Source organism: Crocuta crocuta, unplaced genomic scaffold (assembly GCF_008692635.1).
Source record: "Crocuta crocuta isolate KB4526 unplaced genomic scaffold, BGI_CrCroc_1.0 scaffold2236, whole genome shotgun sequence".
NCBI lineage: Eukaryota > Metazoa > Chordata > Mammalia > Carnivora > Hyaenidae > Crocuta > Crocuta crocuta.
In genome coordinates, this window is record NW_027532514.1 from 119,996 (window position 1) to 120,439 (window position 444).

At 40.5% G+C, this 444-nt stretch overlaps 1 protein-coding gene across 1 annotated transcript in view; it reads right to left on the reverse strand.

The window, feature by feature from the left end:
* The window catches only part of BRWD3 (bromodomain and WD repeat domain containing 3), a gene marked incomplete at both ends in the record, with an annotated part of 145,811 nt that overhangs the window by 112,235 nt on the left and 33,132 nt on the right, over positions 1–444 (reverse strand). The window lies entirely within an intron of this gene.

Consider the following 444-nt stretch of genomic DNA (forward strand, 5'->3'; position numbering starts at 1 on the left):
TCTAGAACATACATTTTCCACTTGAAATCAGACAAGCCTTCGTATTCTTTAAATGGAATGTTCCAAGCCTCAGGTTATAATTAATCCTTCAAACTTCACCTCAAAGGTCACTTACTCCTTAAAATTGTTCCTTGTTTCTCTTAATCAGTTTCATGTCTCCTTCCTGAATGCTTATTACACTTTGTATTTCCCTTAGATCACTTAATCTATATGTCTGCTATAGACTGTTTGTGCCTTCACCCAGGATTTCATGTTGAACATCTAATGTCCAATATAATGGTACCAGGATGTGGGTCCTTTTGGGAAGTGATTATTAGGTCATGAGGGCAGAATCCTCATGAATGGAATTAGTATCCTTACAAAAAGGCCTGAGAGGGGCGCCTGGGTGGCTCAGTTGGTTAAGGGTCTGACTTCGGCTCAGGTCATGATCTCATGGTTCGTGGG